At 75.4% G+C, this 17,656-nt stretch overlaps 5 non-coding genes across 5 annotated transcripts; all 5 read right to left on the reverse strand.

The window, feature by feature from the left end:
* Positions 1-2,591: 2,591 nt before the first annotated feature.
* LOC134139324 (U1 spliceosomal RNA) lies at positions 2,592-2,755 on the reverse strand. Its single transcript, XR_009958105.1, has one exon. It is a non-coding gene; the product is annotated as a U1 spliceosomal RNA (small nuclear RNA).
* Positions 2,756-6,296: 3,541 nt separating this feature from the next.
* On the reverse strand, positions 6,297-6,460 carry LOC134139325 (U1 spliceosomal RNA). Its single transcript, XR_009958106.1, has one exon. It is a non-coding gene; the product is annotated as a U1 spliceosomal RNA (small nuclear RNA).
* A 3,541-nt stretch (positions 6,461-10,001) lies between these two features.
* On the reverse strand, positions 10,002-10,165 carry LOC134139326 (U1 spliceosomal RNA). Its single transcript, XR_009958107.1, has one exon. It is a non-coding gene; the product is annotated as a U1 spliceosomal RNA (small nuclear RNA).
* Positions 10,166-13,706: 3,541 nt separating this feature from the next.
* On the reverse strand, positions 13,707-13,870 carry LOC134139328 (U1 spliceosomal RNA). Its single transcript, XR_009958108.1, has one exon. It is a non-coding gene; the product is annotated as a U1 spliceosomal RNA (small nuclear RNA).
* Positions 13,871-17,407: 3,537 nt separating this feature from the next.
* Positions 17,408-17,571, reverse strand: LOC134139329 (U1 spliceosomal RNA). The gene has a single exon (XR_009958109.1). It is a non-coding gene; the product is annotated as a U1 spliceosomal RNA (small nuclear RNA).
* Between the last annotated feature and the right edge of the window lie 85 nt (positions 17,572-17,656).

The following is a 17,656-nucleotide window of genomic DNA, read 5'->3' on the forward strand; positions in this document are numbered from 1 at the left end:
GGCCCCTGGGACGCAGCGCGGAGCACTGCCGGCCCCCACCGCGGCCCGGCCGGGGACCCCCGCTCCGCTCGCTCCCGCCCGCTCCCCCGGCGCCGGGACGGAGCGCGCCGACCCCGTCCCGGCACGGCGTCGCCGCCGCCGGCTGCCGCAGCCCGGCTCTCCCGGACGCCGGCCCTCGGAGGGCCGGCGGGCTCTCCTCTTTCTGCCTCCTGACCTACGGCTCTGCTGCAGCTGGCGGGCGACGGCGGGCAGCTGCCAAAGCTGCTCTGGGAACGCAGCGCAGGCGCCGTCGTGAGGAGAGCTCAAGCTGGGCTGCCTGCGCCGCTCCCTTGGGCCGCTGGGGGAACCTGCTGGGAGGAAGACCCCGGGAAAGGGGCTCGGAGGGAAGGGGGCTGCAGGGGAGCGGGCTGCCAGTCCCGGCTCAGCTCCTCTGCGCTGCGGGATGCCCCGCGCCCGTGAGCAGCCCCTCGAGCCGAGGGGGCGGCGGAGCCGGCCAGGTGAACAAGGAGCTCCAGGCCAAAGGCGACCAGAGGCAGGAGGGCTGCAGCAGGAGGCAGCGGGGGAGGCGAGCAGGGAGGAATACAGGGAGCTGGTCCGGGCGTGCAGGGGTGGGGCTGAGAAGGCCACGGCCCCGCGCAGTCGAAGGTGGCCAGGGATGCCCAGGACAGGCAGAAGGGCTTCGGTCAATCCACCCGTAACGAAAGGAAGCGCGGGGGAAACGGGATCCCGGGGACAAAGGACACAGAAAAGGCCGAGACCCTGCACGCCACCTTTGCCTCAGTCCGCTGCGGTCAGACCGGCCCGCAGGAATCCCGGGCCCCGGAGACCCGGGAGAAAGCCCGGAGAAGGCAAGGCTCTGCCTCGGTGGAGGAGGACGGGCGCAGGCATCGTTGAGGCACGCCGGAGAGCCACGAGCGCGGCCCCGGGCCCGGACGGGCTACGCTCGCCCCGCGCGGGCGGAGGGAGCTGGCCGACGCCACTGCCAGGCCGCGCTCGAGCGTCTCCGAGGGCCGATGGCCGTCGGGAGAAGGCAGCAGATGTCCCTCCTGTCTTCACAAGGGACGACGGGAAGGAGGACCCAGGGGACTACCGGCCAGTCCGCCTCCCCGGCACCCGGGAAAGGCGACGGAGCAGCTCCCGGTGGACTCCATCTCCAAGCAGATGAAGCGGGACCAGGAGCAGCCCGCGTGGATTCCCGCGGGGGAAATCATGCCGGTAGCCTTCTGCGACGCGATGAGCGTCTGGGCAGACGAGGGGCAGAGCAGTGGATGTCGCCGCCCTCGGCTTCGGCAAAGGCTTTTGACACCGTCTCCCGCGACGTCCTCGCAGGCGAGCTGCGGAAGCGCGGCCTGGGCGAGCGGGCAGCGAGGCGGCTCGAGGGCCGGCGGAAAGGCAGAGCCCCGAGGGCTGCGCTCGGCGGCTCAAAGCCCGGCCGGGGGCCTGCAACTAGCAGCGTCCCGCGGGGTCAGTAGTGGGTCCCCGTCCGCTCGACTGCTTCCCCAGCGCCGCGGCCGCCGGCACAGAGAGCCTCCTCGGCGGGTTTGCCGCCGACGCTCGGCCGGCAGCGGCGGCTGCCGGCCCGGAGGGCCGCGCTGGCGGCCAGAGGGAGCCGGGCAGGCTGGAGGCGGGTAGGCAGGAGCCTCACGGAGCCCAGCAAGGGCACGCGCGGGGTCCCGCCGCGGGCAGGAATAACGCCGCGCAGCGGGACGGGCTGGGGGGCTGAGCTGCCGGCAAGCAGCTCTGCGGAGCGCGGCCCGGGCGCGCCGGCGGGCCCCGCGTTGGGCGTGAGCCGGCACGGCGCCCTCGCGGCCGAGAAGCTAGCTGACTGTCGCACGGGGCGCGCGGGGCAGAGCGTTGCCGGCAAGGCGAGGGAGGTGATCCTGCCCCTCCGCTGCGCCCCGAGGAGGCCACGGCTGGAGCGCGGGGCGCAGCGCTGGGCTGCCCGGTACGCGGGACGCCGAGCTGCTGCAGGAAGCGCAGCGGAAGGCTACCGAGCTCAGCGCCTTCGAGGCCGTGGCAGCGCGCGGCAGAGCGATGCGGGAACGAGGGGCGCAGAGGCAGGAGCCAAACCCAGCAGGCAGCAGCGGAGCACGGCGGGACGACGGGAGCGCTGGGCTGGGGAGGGGTTGTGAGCGCTGCTTCTCGGGGCAACGACGGCGGGGAGCTGCGGAGGATTAGGGGCGCCCTCCCGGCGCGGGCCTTCCCCGGGCTCCCGCCCCACGCCCGGGTGGCAGCGGCAGGCGCGGCGGGCGCTCGCTGAGGCGCCGCGGGGCACCGCGCGGAAGGATGTCGTCGGGCGGCAGCGGAGAGGAGGGAAGTGGCTGCGGAGGGCTGGGGGCTGCTGCGGGCGGGAGGCCGCTGCGCTGCGCTGCGCTGCGCTGCGCTGGCGGCGGCGTCGCGGGGCGTCGGGCAGGGCGGTTGCGGCGGGAGTAAGCGAAGGGGGCCGGGCGCGGCGGCGCGGGCAGGGGCGAGCGGCGCCGCCCCGCGCCGCGCGCCGCAGCACCCGGCGCGCCGAGCGCGGCCAGCGCCGAGCCGCGGCGCGCTGCCGCCAAAAAGCCGCAGCGCTGCGTCTGCCTTTGCACCGGAGCTGCCAGGGGAGAGCGCGAACGCAGTCCCCCACTACCACAAATTATGCAGTCGAGTTTCCCGCATTTGGGGAAATCGCAGGGGTCAGCACACCCGGAGTGCAAGGGATGAGCCTCGCCCTGGGAAAACCACCTGCCTGATCATGGTGTCTCCCCTGCCAGGTAAGTATGCCCCCGCCACCCGCCCCGCGCGCACACACGCCGCCGCACGCACACACACCTCACGCACACGCACGCAAGCGCACCCACCCCCGACGCACCCACGCCGCCACGCGCGCCCCGACGCCCCGCGCGCGCCCCGCCGCCGCCGACACGCGCGGCGCTCCGCCGCGCCCGCCGACACGCCGCCGCCGCGCTCTCCCGGCGGCCCCCGCGCGCGCCCTGATCTGCATGGGCACGCCCACCGCGCCGCCGACACGCCCCCGCCGCGCCGCAGCCGGCCCGGCGGCGCCGCCGCCGACCCCACCCTCCCGCCGCCCCCCCCCCGCCCCCGGCAGCGCCCGCTTCTGCCCCGGGGCCTCGCACGCGCCCACGGCCACGCACACGCGTGTGCGCGCCCACGGCCACGCACACGTGCACGTACACACACACATATGCAGGTGCCTCTGCAAGAATACACGCGCATGCACGTGCATGCACACGTGCACTTGCCTCGGCACACACACGCATCTGCACGCACATGCGCACGCACACGTGTGCACACACGCACGCACACACACCTGTGTGCACAGGCGCCCGCCCTTCTCCGCAGCAGCTGCCCCAGCCCTGAGCCCTCCGCCAGCCCCGCGGTCCCCCCCGAGCTGCACTGGGACCCTCCGGCCCTCCGCAAAACGCCTCCGGCACCTTCGGGGCTCTGCGGGGCCGCTCCAGCTCCCGCCTCCCCATCCGCGGGCTCCAGGGGCACCCGCAAGCCCGACGAAGCACGCCTGCAGGTGCCTGCTCCAGCCCGGCCGCAGCCCGGCTCCCACCTCGACTCGGCAGCGCGGGGCTTGCCGAGGGAGCGGCCAGGCAGAGCCCAAGCCCCCGGCCCCTAAGCCCCACGGCGCCGCGTGCCCTCCGTGCCGGCGCCCTGGGCCACGGGCCGGCCCCGTGCCCCGCTGCAGGGCGCCTGGCGGCAGGCGGCCCCTGGGACGCAGCGCGGAGCACTGCCGGCCCCCACCGCGGCCCGGCCGGGGACCCCCGCTCCGCTCGCTCCCGCCCGCTCCCCCGGCGCCGGGACGGAGCGCGCCGACCCCGTCCCGGCACGGCGTCGCCGCCGCCGGCTGCCGCAGCCCGGCTCTCCCGGACGCCGGCCCTCGGAGGGCCGGCGGGCTCTCCTCTTTCTGCCTCCTGACCTACGGCTCTGCTGCAGCTGGCGGGCGACGGCGGGCAGCTGCCAAAGCTGCTCTGGGAACGCAGCGCAGGCGCCGTCGTGAGGAGAGCTCAAGCTGGGCTGCCTGCGCCGCTCCCTTGGGCCGCTGGGGGAACCTGCTGGGAGGAAGACCCCGGGAAAGGGGCTCGGAGGGAAGGGGGCTGCAGGGGAGCGGGCTGCCAGTCCCGGCTCAGCTCCTCTGCGCTGCGGGATGCCCCGCGCCCGTGAGCAGCCCCTCGAGCCGAGGGGGCGGCGGAGCCGGCCAGGTGAACAAGGAGCTCCAGGCCAAAGGCGACCAGAGGCAGGAGGGCTGCAGCAGGAGGCAGCGGGGGAGGCGAGCAGGGAGGAATACAGGGAGCTGGTCCGGGCGTGCAGGGGTGGGGCTGAGAAGGCCACGGCCCCGCGCAGTCGAAGGTGGCCAGGGATGCCCAGGACAGGCAGAAGGGCTTCGGTCAATCCACCCGTAACGAAAGGAAGCGCGGGGGAAACGGGATCCCGGGGACAAAGGACACAGAAAAGGCCGAGACCCTGCACGCCACCTTTGCCTCAGTCCGCTGCGGTCAGACCGGCCCGCAGGAATCCCGGGCCCCGGAGACCCGGGAGAAAGCCCGGAGAAGGCAAGGCTCTGCCTCGGTGGAGGAGGACGGGCGCAGGCATCGTTGAGGCACGCCGGAGAGCCACGAGCGCGGCCCCGGGCCCGGACGGGCTACGCTCGCCCCGCGCGGGCGGAGGGAGCTGGCCGACGCCACTGCCAGGCCGCGCTCGAGCGTCTCCGAGGGCCGATGGCCGTCGGGAGAAGGCAGCAGATGTCCCTCCTGTCTTCACAAGGGACGACGGGAAGGAGGACCCAGGGGACTACCGGCCAGTCCGCCTCCCCGGCACCCGGGAAAGGCGACGGAGCAGCTCCCGGTGGACTCCATCTCCAAGCAGATGAAGCGGGACCAGGAGCAGCCCGCGTGGATTCCCGCGGGGGAAATCATGCCGGTAGCCTTCTGCGACGCGATGAGCGTCTGGGCAGACGAGGGGCAGAGCAGTGGATGTCGCCGCCCTCGGCTTCGGCAAAGGCTTTTGACACCGTCTCCCGCGACGTCCTCGCAGGCGAGCTGCGGAAGCGCGGCCTGGGCGAGCGGGCAGCGAGGCGGCTCGAGGGCCGGCGGAAAGGCAGAGCCCCGAGGGCTGCGCTCGGCGGCTCAAAGCCCGGCCGGGGGCCTGCAACTAGCAGCGTCCCGCGGGGTCAGTAGTGGGTCCCCGTCCGCTCGACTGCTTCCCCAGCGCCGCGGCCGCCGGCACAGAGAGCCTCCTCGGCGGGTTTGCCGCTGACGCTCGGCCGGCAGCTGCGGCTGCCGGCCCGGAGGGCCGCGCTGGCGGCCAGAGGGAGCCGGGCAGGCTGGAGGCGGGTAGGCAGGAGCCTCACGGAGCCCAGCAAGGGCACGCGCGGGGTCCCGCCGCGGGCAGGAATAACGCCGCGCAGCGGGACGGGCTGGGGGGCTGAGCTGCCGGCAAGCAGCTCTGCGGAGCGCGGCCCGGGCGCGCCGGCGGGCCCCGCTTTGGGCGTGAGCCGGCACGGCGCCCTCGCGGCCGAGAAGCTAGCTGACTGTCGCACGGGGCGCGCGGGGCAGAGCGTTGCCGGCAGGGCGAGGGAGGTGATCCTGCCCCTCCGCTGCGCCCCGAGGAGGCCACGGCTGGAGCGCGGGGCGCAGCGCTGGGCTGCCCGGTACGCGGGACGCCGAGCTGCTGCAGGAAGCGCAGCGGAAGGCTACCGAGCTCAGCGCCTTCGAGGCCGTGGCAGCGCGCGGCAGAGCGATGCGGGAACGAGGGGCGCAGAGGCAGGAGCCAAACCCAGCAGGCAGCAGCGGAGCACGGCGGGACGACGGGAGCGCTGGGCTGGGGAGGGGTTGTGAGCGCTGCTTCTCGGGGCAACGACGGCGGGGAGCTGCGGAGGATTAGGGGCGCCCTCCCGGCGCGGGCCTTCCCCGGGCTCCCGCCCCACGCCCGGGTGGCAGCGGCAGGCGCGGCGGGCGCTCGCTGAGGCGCCGCGGGGCACCGCGCGGAAGGATGTCGTCGGGCGGCAGCGGAGAGGAGGGAAGTGGCTGCGGAGGGCTGGGGGCTGCTGCGGGCGGGAGGCCGCTGCTCTGCGCTGCGCTGCGCTGCGCTGGCGGCGGCGTCGCGGGGCGTCGGGCAGGGCGGTTGCGGCGGGAGTAAGCGAAGGGGGCCGGGCGCGGCGGCGCGGGCAGGGGCGAGCGGCGCCGCCCCGCGCCGCGCGCCGCAGCACCCGGCGCGCCGAGCGCGGCCAGCGCCGAGCCGCGGCGCGCTGCCGCCAAAAAGCCGCAGCGCTGCGTCTGCCTTTGCACCGGAGCTGCCAGGGGAGAGCGCGAACGCAGTCCCCCACTACCACAAATTATGCAGTCGAGTTTCCCGCATTTGGGGAAATCGCAGGGGTCAGCACACCCGGAGTGCAAGGGATGAGCCTCGCCCTGGGAAAACCACCTGCCTGATCATGGTGTCTCCCCTGCCAGGTAAGTATGCCCCCGCCACCCGCCCCGCGCGCACACACGCCGCCGCACGCACACACACCTCACGCACACGCACGCAAGCGCACCCACCCCCGACGCACCCACGCCGCCACGCGCGCCCCGACGCCCCGCGCGCGCCCCGCCGCCGCCGACACGCGCGGCGCTCCGCCGCGCCCGCCGACACGCCGCCGCCGCGCTCTCCCGGCGGCCCCCGCGCGCGCCCTGATCTGCATGGGCACGCCCACCGCGCCGCCGACACGCCCCCGCCGCGCCGCAGCCGGCCCGGCGGCGCCGCCGCCGACCCCACCCTCCCGCCGCCCCCCCCCCGCCCCCGGCAGCGCCCGCTTCTGCCCCGGGGCCTCGCACGCACCCACGGCCACGCACACGCGTGTGCGCGCCCACGGCCACGCACACGTGCACGTACACACACACATATGCAGGTGCCTCTGCAAGAATACACGCGCATGCACGTGCATGCACACGTGCACTTGCCTCGGCACACACACGCATCTGCACGCACATGCGCACGCACACGTGTGCACACACGCACGCACACACACCTGTGTGCACAGGCGCCCGCCCTTCTCCGCAGCAGCTGCCCCAGCCCTGAGCCCTCCGCCAGCCCCGCGGTCCCCCCCGAGCTGCACTGGGACCCTCCGGCCCTCCGCAAAACGCCTCCGGCACCTTCGGGGCTCTGCGGGGCCGCTCCAGCTCCCGCCTCCCCATCCGCGGGCTCCAGGGGCACCCGCAAGCCCGACGAAGCACGCCTGCAGGTGCCTGCTCCAGCCCGGCCGCAGCCCGGCTCCCACCTCGACTCGGCAGCGCGGGGCTTGCCGAGGGAGCGGCCAGGCAGAGCCCAAGCCCCCGGCCCCTAAGCCCCACGGCGCCGCGTGCCCTCCGTGCCGGCGCCCTGGGCCACGGGCCGGCCCCGTGCCCCGCTGCAGGGCGCCTGGCGGCAGGCGGCCCCTGGGACGCAGCGCGGAGCACTGCCGGCCCCCACCGCGGCCCGGCCGGGGACCCCCGCTCCGCTCGCTCCCGCCCGCTCCCCCGGCGCCGGGACGGAGCGCGCCGACCCCGTCCCGGCACGGCGTCGCCGCCGCTGGCTGCCGCAGCCCGGCTCTCCCGGACACCGGCCCTCCGAGGGCTGGCGGGCTCCCCTCTTTCTGCCTCCTGACCTACAGCTCTGCTGCAGCTGGCGGGCGACGGCGGGCAGCTGCCAAAGCTGCTCTGGGAACGCAGCGCAGGCACCGTCGTGAGGAGAGCTCAAGCTGGGCTGCCTGCGCCGCTCCCTTGGGCCGCTGGGGGAACCTGCTGGGAGGAAGACCCCGGGAAAGGGGCTCGGAGGGAAGGGGGCTGCAGGGGAGCGGGCTGCCAGTCCCGGCTCAGCTCCTCTGCGCTGCGGGATGCCCCGCGCCCGTGAGCAGCCCCTCGAGCCGAGGGGGCGGCGGAGCCGGCCAGGTGAACAAGGAGCTCCAGGCCAAAGGCGACCAGAGGCAGGAGGGCTGCAGCAGGAGGCAGCGGGGGAGGCGAGCAGGGAGGAATACAGGGAGCTGGTCCGGGCGTGCAGGGGTGGGGCTGAGAAGGCCACGGCCCCGCGCAGTCGAAGGTGGCCAGGGATGCCCAGGACAGGCAGAAGGGCTTCGGTCAATCCACCCGTAACGAAAGGAAGCGCGGGGGAAACGGGATCCCGGGGACAAAGGACACAGAAAAGGCCGAGACCCTGCACGCCACCTTTGCCTCAGTCCGCTGCGGTCAGACCGGCCCGCAGGAATCCCGGGCCCCGGAGACCCGGGAGAAAGCCCGGAGAAGGCAAGGCTCTGCCTCGGTGGAGGAGGACGGGCGCAGGCATCGTTGAGGCACGCCGGAGAGCCACGAGCGCGGCCCCGGGCCCGGACGGGCTACGCTCGCCCCGCGCGGGCGGAGGGAGCTGGCCGACGCCACTGCCAGGCCGCGCTCGAGCGTCTCCGAGGGCCGATGGCCGTCGGGAGAAGGCAGCAGATGTCCCTCCTGTCTTCACAAGGGACGACGGGAAGGAGGACCCAGGGGACTACCGGCCAGTCCGCCTCCCCGGCACCCGGGAAAGGCGACGGAGCAGCTCCCGGTGGACTCCATCTCCAAGCAGATGAAGCGGGACCAGGAGCAGCCCGCGTGGATTCCCGCGGGGGAAATCATGCCGGTAGCCTTCTGCGACGCGATGAGCGTCTGGGCAGACGAGGGGCAGAGCAGTGGATGTCGCCGCCCTCGGCTTCGGCAAAGGCTTTTGACACCGTCTCCCGCGACGTCCTCGCAGGCGAGCTGCGGAAGCGCGGCCTGGGCGAGCGGGCAGCGAGGCGGCTCGAGGGCCGGCGGAAAGGCAGAGCCCCGAGGGCTGCGCTCGGCGGCTCAAAGCCCGGCCGGGGGCCTGCAACTAGCAGCGTCCCGCGGGGTCAGTAGTGGGTCCCCGTCCGCTCGACTGCTTCCCCAGCGCCGCGGCCGCCGGCACAGAGAGCCTCCTCGGCGGGTTTGCCGCCGACGCTCGGCCGGCAGCGGCGGCTGCCGGCCCGGAGGGCCGCGCTGGCGGCCAGAGGGAGCCGGGCAGGCTGGAGGCGGGTAGGCAGGAGCCTCACGGAGCCCAGCAAGGGCACGCGCGGGGTCCCGCCGCGGGCAGGAATAACGCCGCGCAGCGGGACGGGCTGGGGGGCTGAGCTGCCGGCAAGCAGCTCTGCGGAGCGCGGCCCGGGCGCGCCGGCGGGCCCCGCGTTGGGCGTGAGCCGGCACGGCGCCCTCGCGGCCGAGAAGCTAGCTGACTGTCGCACGGGGCGCGCGGGGCAGAGCGTTGCCGGCAGGGCGAGGGAGGTGATCCTGCCCCTCCGCTGCGCCCCGAGGAGGCCACGGCTGGAGCGCGGGGCGCAGCGCTGGGCTGCCTGGTACGCGGGACGCCGAGCTGCTGCAGGAAGCGCAGCGGAAGGCTACCGAGCTCAGCGCCTTCGAGGCCGTGGCAGCGCGCGGCAGAGCGATGCGGGAACGAGGGGCGCAGAGGCAGGAGCCAAACCCAGCAGGCAGCAGCGGAGCACGGCGGGACGACGGGAGCGCTGGGCTGGGGAGGGGTTGTGAGCGCTGCTTCTCGGGGCAACGACGGCGGGGAGCTGCGGAGGATTAGGGGCGCCCTCCCGGCGCGGGCCTTCCCCGGGCTCCCGCCCCACGCCCGGGTGGCAGCGGCAGGCGCGGCGGGCGCTCGCTGAGGCGCCGCGGGGCACCGCGCGGAAGGATGTCGTCGGGCGGCAGCGGAGAGGAGGGAAGTGGCTGCGGAGGGCTGGGGGCTGCTGCGGGCGGGAGGCCGCTGCGCTGCGCTGCGCTGCGCTGCGCTGGCGGCGGCGTCGCGGGGCGTCGGGCAGGGCGGTTGCGGCGGGAGTAAGCGAAGGGGGCCGGGCGCGGCGGCGCGGGCAGGGGCGAGCGGCGCCGCCCCGCGCCGCGCGCCGCAGCACCCGGCGCGCCGAGCGCGGCCAGCGCCGAGCCGCGGCGCGCTGCCGCCAAAAAGCCGCAGCGCTGCGTCTGCCTTTGCACCGGAGCTGCCAGGGGAGAGCGCGAACGCAGTCCCCCACTACCACAAATTATGCAGTCGAGTTTCCCGCATTTGGGGAAATCGCAGGGGTCAGCACACCCGGAGTGCAAGGGATGAGCCTCGCCCTGGGAAAACCACCTGCCTGATCATGGTGTCTCCCCTGCCAGGTAAGTATGCCCCCGCCACCCGCCCCGCGCGCACACACGCCGCCGCACGCACACACACCTCACGCACACGCACGCAAGCGCACCCACCCCCGACGCACCCACGCCGCCACGCGCGCCCCGACGCCCCGCGCGCGCCCCGCCGCCGCCGACACGCGCGGCGCTCCGCCGCGCCCGCCGACACGCCGCCGCCGCGCTCTCCCGGCGGCCCCCGCGCGCGCCCTGATCTGCATGGGCACGCCCACCGCGCCGCCGACACGCCCCCGCCGCGCCGCAGCCGGCCCGGCGGCGCCGCCGCCGACCCCACCCTCCCGCCGCCCCCCCCCCGCCCCCGGCAGCGCCCGCTTCTGCCCCGGGGCCTCGCACGCGCCCACGGCCACGCACACGCGTGTGCGCGCCCACGGCCACGCACACGTGCACGTACACACACACATATGCAGGTGCCTCTGCAAGAATACACGCGCATGCACGTGCATGCACACGTGCACTTGCCTCGGCACACACACGCATCTGCACGCACATGCGCACGCACACGTGTGCACACACGCACGCACACACACCTGTGTGCACAGGCGCCCGCCCTTCTCCGCAGCAGCTGCCCCAGCCCTGAGCCCTCCGCCAGCCCCGCGGTCCCCCCCGAGCTGCACTGGGACCCTCCGGCCCTCCGCAAAACGCCTCCGGCACCTTCGGGGCTCTGCGGGGCCGCTCCAGCTCCCGCCTCCCCATCCGCGGGCTCCAGGGGCACCCGCAAGCCCGACGAAGCACGCCTGCAGGTGCCTGCTCCAGCCCGGCCGCAGCCCGGCTCCCACCTCGACTCGGCAGCGCGGGGCTTGCCGAGGGAGCGGCCAGGCAGAGCCCAAGCCCCCGGCCCCTAAGCCCCACGGCGCCGCGTGCCCTCCGTGCCGGCGCCCTGGGCCACGGGCCGGCCCCGTGCCCCGCTGCAGGGCGCCTGGCGGCAGGCGGCCCCTGGGACGCAGCGCGGAGCACTGCCGGCCCCCACCGCGGCCCGGCCGGGGACCCCCGCTCCGCTCGCTCCCGCCCGCTCCCCCGGCGCCGGGACGGAGCGCGCCGACCCCGTCCCGGCACGGCGTCGCCGCCGCCGGCTGCCGCAGCCCGGCTCTCCCGGACGCCGGCCCTCGGAGGGCCGGCGGGCTCTCCTCTTTCTGCCTCCTGACCTACGGCTCTGCTGCAGCTGGCGGGCGACGGCGGGCAGCTGCCAAAGCTGCTCTGGGAACGCAGCGCAGGCGCCGTCGTGAGGAGAGCTCAAGCTGGGCTGCCTGCGCCGCTCCCTTGGGCCGCTGGGGGAACCTGCTGGGAGGAAGACCCCGGGAAAGGGGCTCGGAGGGAAGGGGGCTGCAGGGGAGCGGGCTGCCAGTCCCGGCTCAGCTCCTCTGCGCTGCGGGATGCCCCGCGCCCGTGAGCAGCCCCTCGAGCCGAGGGGGCGGCGGAGCCGGCCAGGTGAACAAGGAGCTCCAGGCCAAAGGCGACCAGAGGCAGGAGGGCTGCAGCAGGAGGCAGCGGGGGAGGCGAGCAGGGAGGAATACAGGGAGCTGGTCCGGGCGTGCAGGGGTGGGGCTGAGAAGGCCACGGCCCCGCGCAGTCGAAGGTGGCCAGGGATGCCCAGGACAGGCAGAAGGGCTTCGGTCAATCCACCCGTAACGAAAGGAAGCGCGGGGGAAACGGGATCCCGGGGACAAAGGACACAGAAAAGGCCGAGACCCTGCACGCCACCTTTGCCTCAGTCCGCTGCGGTCAGACCGGCCCGCAGGAATCCCGGGCCCCGGAGACCCGGGAGAAAGCCCGGAGAAGGCAAGGCTCTGCCTCGGTGGAGGAGGACGGGCGCAGGCATCGTTGAGGCACGCCGGAGAGCCACGAGCGCGGCCCCGGGCCCGGACGGGCTACGCTCGCCCCGCGCGGGCGGAGGGAGCTGGCCGACGCCACTGCCAGGCCGCGCTCGAGCGTCTCCGAGGGCCGATGGCCGTCGGGAGAAGGCAGCAGATGTCCCTCCTGTCTTCACAAGGGACGACGGGAAGGAGGACCCAGGGGACTACCGGCCAGTCCGCCTCCCCGGCACCCGGGAAAGGCGACGGAGCAGCTCCCGGTGGACTCCATCTCCAAGCAGATGAAGCGGGACCAGGAGCAGCCCGCGTGGATTCCCGCGGGGGAAATCATGCCGGTAGCCTTCTGCGACGCGATGAGCGTCTGGGCAGACGAGGGGCAGAGCAGTGGATGTCGCCGCCCTCGGCTTCGGCAAAGGCTTTTGACACCGTCTCCCGCGACGTCCTCGCAGGCGAGCTGCGGAAGCGCGGCCTGGGCGAGCGGGCAGCGAGGCGGCTCGAGGGCCGGCGGAAAGGCAGAGCCCCGAGGGCTGCGCTCGGCGGCTCAAAGCCCGGCCGGGGGCCTGCAACTAGCAGCGTCCCGCGGGGTCAGTAGTGGGTCCCCGTCCGCTCGACTGCTTCCCCAGCGCCGCGGCCGCCGGCACAGAGAGCCTCCTCGGCGGGTTTGCCGCTGACGCTCGGCCGGCAGCTGCGGCTGCCGGCCCGGAGGGCCGCGCTGGCGGCCAGAGGGAGCCGGGCAGGCTGGAGGCGGGTAGGCAGGAGCCTCACGGAGCCCAGCAAGGGCACGCGCGGGGTCCCGCCGCGGGCAGGAATAACGCCGCGCAGCGGGACGGGCTGGGGGGCTGAGCTGCCGGCAAGCAGCTCTGCGGAGCGCGGCCCGGGCGCGCCGGCGGGCCCCGCTTTGGGCGTGAGCCGGCACGGCGCCCTCGCGGCCGAGAAGCTAGCTGACTGTCGCACGGGGCGCGCGGGGCAGAGCGTTGCCGGCAGGGCGAGGGAGGTGATCCTGCCCCTCCGCTGCGCCCCGAGGAGGCCACGGCTGGAGCGCGGGGCGCAGCGCTGGGCTGCCCGGTACGCGGGACGCCGAGCTGCTGCAGGAAGCGCAGCGGAAGGCTACCGAGCTCAGCGCCTTCGAGGCCGTGGCAGCGCGCGGCAGAGCGATGCGGGAACGAGGGGCGCAGAGGCAGGAGCCAAACCCAGCAGGCAGCAGCGGAGCACGGCGGGACGACGGGAGCGCTGGGCTGGGGAGGGGTTGTGAGCGCTGCTTCTCGGGGCAACGACGGCGGGGAGCTGCGGAGGATTAGGGGCGCCCTCCCGGCGCGGGCCTTCCCCGGGCTCCCGCCCCACGCCCGGGTGGCAGCGGCAGGCGCGGCGGGCGCTCGCTGAGGCGCCGCGGGGCACCGCGCGGAAGGATGTCGTCGGGCGGCAGCGGAGAGGAGGGAAGTGGCTGCGGAGGGCTGGGGGCTGCTGCGGGCGGGAGGCCGCTGCTCTGCGCTGCGCTGCGCTGCGCTGGCGGCGGCGTCGCGGGGCGTCGGGCAGGGCGGTTGCGGCGGGAGTAAGCGAAGGGGGCCGGGCGCGGCGGCGCGGGCAGGGGCGAGCGGCGCCGCCCCGCGCCGCGCGCCGCAGCACCCGGCGCGCCGAGCGCGGCCAGCGCCGAGCCGCGGCGCGCTGCCGCCAAAAAGCCGCAGCGCTGCGTCTGCCTTTGCACCGGAGCTGCCAGGGGAGAGCGCGAACGCAGTCCCCCACTACCACAAATTATGCAGTCGAGTTTCCCGCATTTGGGGAAATCGCAGGGGTCAGCACACCCGGAGTGCAAGGGATGAGCCTCGCCCTGGGAAAACCACCTGCCTGATCATGGTGTCTCCCCTGCCAGGTAAGTATGCCCCCGCCACCCGCCCCGCGCGCACACACGCCGCCGCACGCACACACACCTCACGCACACGCACGCAAGCGCACCCACCCCCGACGCACCCACGCCGCCACGCGCGCCCCGACGCCCCGCGCGCGCCCCGCCGCCGCCGACACGCGCGGCGCTCCGCCGCGCCCGCCGACACGCCGCCGCCGCGCTCTCCCGGCGGCCCCCGCGCGCGCCCTGATCTGCATGGGCACGCCCACCGCGCCGCCGACACGCCCCCGCCGCGCCGCAGCCGGCCCGGCGGCGCCGCCGCCGACCCCACCCTCCCGCCGCCCCCCCCCCGCCCCCGGCAGCGCCCGCTTCTGCCCCGGGGCCTCGCACGCACCCACGGCCACGCACACGCGTGTGCGCGCCCACGGCCACGCACACGTGCACGTACACACACACATATGCAGGTGCCTCTGCAAGAATACACGCGCATGCACGTGCATGCACACGTGCACTTGCCTCGGCACACACACGCATCTGCACGCACATGCGCACGCACACGTGTGCACACACGCACGCACACACACCTGTGTGCACAGGCGCCCGCCCTTCTCCGCAGCAGCTGCCCCAGCCCTGAGCCCTCCGCCAGCCCCGCGGTCCCCCCCGAGCTGCACTGGGACCCTCCGGCCCTCCGCAAAACGCCTCCGGCACCTTCGGGGCTCTGCGGGGCCGCTCCAGCTCCCGCCTCCCCATCCGCGGGCTCCAGGGGCACCCGCAAGCCCGACGAAGCACGCCTGCAGGTGCCTGCTCCAGCCCGGCCGCAGCCCGGCTCCCACCTCGACTCGGCAGCGCGGGGCTTGCCGAGGGAGCGGCCAGGCAGAGCCCAAGCCCCCGGCCCCTAAGCCCCACGGCGCCGCGTGCCCTCCGTGCCGGCGCCCTGGGCCACGGGCCGGCCCCGTGCCCCGCTGCAGGGCGCCTGGCGGCAGGCGGCCCCTGGGACGCAGCGCGGAGCACTGCCGGCCCCCACCGCGGCCCGGCCGGGGACCCCCGCTCCGCTCGCTCCCGCCCGCTCCCCCGGCGCCGGGACGGAGCGCGCCGACCCCGTCCCGGCACGGCGTCGCCGCCGCCGGCTGCCGCAGCCCGGCTCTCCCGGACGCCGGCCCTCGGAGGGCCGGCGGGCTCTCCTCTTTCTGCCTCCTGACCTACGGCTCTGCTGCAGCTGGCGGGCGACGGCGGGCAGCTGCCAAAGCTGCTCTGGGAACGCAGCGCAGGCACCGTCGTGAGGAGAGCTCAAGCTGGGCTGCCTGCGCCGCTCCCTTGGGCCGCTGGGGGAACCTGCTGGGAGGAAGACCCCGGGAAAGGGGCTCGGAGGGAAGGGGGCTGCAGGGGAGCGGGCTGCCAGTCCCGGCTCAGCTCCTCTGCGCTGCGGGATGCCCCGCGCCCGTGAGCAGCCCCTCGAGCCGAGGGGGCGGCGGAGCCGGCCAGGTGAACAAGGAGCTCCAGGCCAAAGGCGACCAGAGGCAGGAGGGCTGCAGCAGGAGGCAGCGGGGGAGGCGAGCAGGGAGGAATACAGGGAGCTGGTCCGGGCGTGCAGGGGTGGGGCTGAGAAGGCCACGGCCCCGCGCAGTCGAAGGTGGCCAGGGATGCCCAGGACAGGCAGAAGGGCTTCGGTCAATCCACCCGTAACGAAAGGAAGCGCGGGGGAAACGGGATCCCGGGGACAAAGGACACAGAAAAGGCCGAGACCCTGCACGCCACCTTTGCCTCAGTCCGCTGCGGTCAGACCGGCCCGCAGGAATCCCGGGCCCCGGAGACCCGGGAGAAAGCCCGGAGAAGGCAAGGCTCTGCCTCGGTGGAGGAGGACGGGCGCAGGCATCGTTGAGGCACGCCGGAGAGCCACGAGCGCGGCCCCGGGCCCGGACGGGCTACGCTCGCCCCGCGCGGGCGGAGGGAGCTGGCCGACGCCACTGCCAGGCCGCGCTCGAGCGTCTCCGAGGGCCGATGGCCGTCGGGAGAAGGCAGCAGATGTCCCTCCTGTCTTCACAAGGGACGACGGGAAGGAGGACCCAGGGGACTACCGGCCAGTCCGCCTCCCCGGCACCCGGGAAAGGCGACGGAGCAGCTCCCGGTGGACTCCATCTCCAAGCAGATGAAGCGGGACCAGGAGCAGCCCGCGTGGATTCCCGCGGGGGAAATCATGCCGGTAGCCTTCTGCGACGCGATGAGCGTCTGGGCAGACGAGGGGCAGAGCAGTGGATGTCGCCGCCCTCGGCTTCGGCAAAGGCTTTTGACACCGTCTCCCGCGACGTCCTCGCAGGCGAGCTGCGGAAGCGCGGCCTGGGCGAGCGGGCAGCGAGGCGGCTCGAGGGCCGGCGGAAAGGCAGAGCCCCGAGGGCTGCGCTCGGCGGCTCAAAGCCCGGCCGGGGGCCTGCAACTAGCAGCGTCCCGCGGGGTCAGTAGTGGGTCCCCGTCCGCTCGACTGCTTCCCCAGCGCCGCGGCCGCCGGCACAGAGAGCCTCCTCGGCGGGTTTGCCGCCGACGCTCGGCCGGCAGCGGCGGCTGCCGGCCCGGAGGGCCGCGCTGGCGGCCAGAGGGAGCCGGGCAGGCTGGAGGCGGGTAGGCAGGAGCCTCACGGAGCCCAGCAAGGGCACGCGCGGGGTCCCGCCGCGGGCAGGAATAACGCCGCGCAGCGGGACGGGCTGGGGGGCTGAGCTGCCGGCAAGCAGCTCTGCGGAGCGCGGCCCGGGCGCGCCGGCGGGCTCCGCGTTGGGCGTGAGCCGGCACGGCGCCCTCGCGGCCGAGAAGCTGACTGTCGCACGGGGCGCGCGGGGCAGAGCGTTGCCGGCAGGGCGAGGGAGGTGATCCTGCCCCTCCGCTGCGCCCCGAGGAGGCCACGGCTGGAGCGCGGGGCGCAGCGCTGGGCTGCCCGGTACGCGGGATGCCGAGCTGCTGCAGGAAGCGCAGCGGAAGGCTACCGAGCTCAGCGCCTTCGAGGCCGTGGCAGCGCGCGGCAGAGCGATGCGGGAACGAGGGGCGCAGAGGCAGGAGCCAAACCCAGCAGGCAGCAGCGGAGCACGGCGGGACGACGGGAGCGCTGGGCTGGGGAGGGGTTGTGAGCGCTGCTTCTCGGGGCAACGACGGCGGGGAGCTGCGGAGGATTAGGGGCGCCCTCCCGGCGCGGGCCTTCCCCGGGCTCCCGCCCCACGCCCGGGTGGCAGCGGCAGGCGCGGCGGGCGCTCGCTGAGGCGCCGCGGGGCACCGCGCGGAAGGATGTCGTCGGGCGGCAGCGGAGAGGAGGGAAGTGGCTGCGGAGGGCTGGGGGCTGCTGCGGGCGGGAGGCCGCTGCGCTGCGCTGCGCTGCGCTGCGCTGGCGGCGGCGTCGCGGGGCGTCGGGCAGGGCGGTTGCGGCGGGAGTAAGCGAAGGGGGCCGGGCGCGGCGGCGCGGGCAGGGGCGAGCGGCGCCGCCCCGCGCCGCGCGCCGCAGCACCCGGCGCGCCGAGCGCGGCCAGCGCCGAGCCGCGGCGCGCTGCCGCCAAAAAGCCGCAGCGCTGCGTCTGCCTTTGCACCGGAGCTGCCAGGGGAGAGCGCGAACGCAGTCCCCCACTACCACAAATTATGCAGTCGAGTTTCCCGCATTTGGGGAAATCGCAGGGGTCAGCACACCCGGAGTGCAAGGGATGAGCCTCGCCCTGGGAAAACCACCTGCCTGATCATGGTGTCTCCCCTGCCAGGTAAGTATGCCCCCGTCACCCGCCCCGCGCGCACACACGCCGCCGCACGCACACACACCTCACGCACACGCACGCAAGCGCACCCACCCCCGA

Source organism: Rhea pennata, chromosome 3 (genome assembly GCF_028389875.1).
Source record: "Rhea pennata isolate bPtePen1 chromosome 3, bPtePen1.pri, whole genome shotgun sequence".
Classification (NCBI taxonomy): domain Eukaryota; kingdom Metazoa; phylum Chordata; class Aves; order Rheiformes; family Rheidae; genus Rhea; species Rhea pennata.